The sequence below is a fragment of the Cyprinodon tularosa genome, unplaced genomic scaffold (assembly GCF_016077235.1).
Source record: "Cyprinodon tularosa strain WSP-4 unplaced genomic scaffold, ASM1607723v1 ctg760, whole genome shotgun sequence".
NCBI classification, from domain to species: domain Eukaryota; kingdom Metazoa; phylum Chordata; class Actinopteri; order Cyprinodontiformes; family Cyprinodontidae; genus Cyprinodon; species Cyprinodon tularosa.
Genome location: NW_024039519.1, coordinates 414,244 through 415,733, shown reverse-complemented (window position 1 = coordinate 415,733; position 1,490 = coordinate 414,244). Strand labels below are relative to the sequence as shown.

Genomic DNA, 1,490 nt, shown 5'->3' with positions numbered 1-1,490 from the left:
CCTGGAGGCAAACCAAACCGAGGCAACAGCCGGACATCGCTGCTGGAGATGCATCGAAACCTTTGAGGAGTGAGACATCGCTGCTGAGGACTAATACCCAGAGGTCAAACTATGATCCTAAAGGTCTAAAAGTGAAGATGAGGAAAACTTCAAGTCTAGAGGCAGAGGGACAAGGCTGTAGTGGAGCAGAGGTCTCTAACTCCAGTCCTCTGCAGCAGCTTTTCTGCAGCTTTCAGGTGCATCTCTCCTCCAAAACACCAGGATCAAACAGCTCTACGGAGCTGAATGACTGATGAGGGAATTCAGACGTTTGATTCAGGTCTGAGGGAGAAGAGATGTGACTAAAAGCTGCAGCATAGCAGCTCTGGAGGAGTGGAGCTGGAAAGCCCTGATCTATAGAAGGACAATGCTGCTGGAGACCAACTGGATCTAGAATAGAACAGTGGCAAAGATTGCGGTGGTCACCAGTTGCACTGGTCTCTGGGATGATGGTGAGAAGATAAAGACGATGCTTGGAGGGACTCATTGATTTCAGAGCAGTTTGAAGCAGAGGACAGGACTGATTTAGAGATGTGGATTGTGAATGGCGCCGACTGTTAGATCCCGCTTTCAGCTGCTAGTTGATCTAGTTCTAGATGTTCCTCAGTTAGTTTTCAGGCCTAGTTTAAGGGAAAGAACCCTGTGCAGAAATATTCTCCATATGATCTAGGCCAGTTCTGACCGCAGTCTTCTGTGTTTTTGAATCCCATGTCGGACCGAGCCGCTGCAAGCTTTGGGCCGTCAGAAGATGCTGATGAGATCTACGGCGACCAAACCAGAGGAGCAGTAAACAGTGAGAGCATGTTCAGTAAGGAGACACAATAATCCATCATTTAAACATAAAGTCAACATTTCAGGTGGCCTCACTTAGTTTTTCATGTGTTTTCAGGAACTGTGGACGTCCAAAATCAGAAGTGCTGTGAGGAACCGGGACCTCTAGGATGCTGAGGAGCCTCCTAGTCCCTACCTGAGGACGGCACAGAGGAAAACACCTGCAGTAAGCCTTTATTAACACGACAGACAGACAACTCAAGCTTCCAGGCCGAACACAGAGAGACCAAGATGACTATTAGAACAACATCCTGCTCCAGATTTAAACTTGGTGTCAGGAAATTCTGTAGATTAATTTAGCTTCTTTTCTACAGGAGAAGCAGGTTGAATATGGAAGCAGCGTTCTATCAGTCGGATCTCAGTGGAACAGAGTCCATCCACACATGTCTGGAGGTATGTTGGTTGTTTGACTATAGAGGCATCACATGCAGACAGTTTCAGACTCTGAGGACGCTTTGCTTTCATTGATGAAGGAGCTGAAGCAGAGGATGGAGAACACAGACCACCAAGGAGGAGAAACATGGCTGCCCTGCTCGTCTCTCCAACATTCTGGAGTCCTGGAATGAAAAACGTCGACGACCCCGCAGCTAAACCATCAGTCTGCTCCACCCAGAAAGAAG

The 1,490-nt window shown here is 47.8% G+C and overlaps 1 long non-coding RNA gene across 2 annotated transcripts; it reads left to right on the top strand.

Moving 5' to 3' along the window:
- The first annotated feature begins 738 nt into the window (after positions 1–738).
- LOC119773482 lies at positions 739–1,264 on the top strand. 2 transcript variants are annotated; one of them, XR_005279420.1, is made up of 3 exons: positions 739–832; positions 929–1,036; positions 1,185–1,264. It is a non-coding gene; the product is annotated as an uncharacterized LOC119773482 (long non-coding RNA). The 2 variants fall into 2 exon arrangements; XR_005279419.1 differs by having other exon boundaries at positions 739–847.
- Positions 1,265–1,490: the final 226 nt, after the last annotated feature.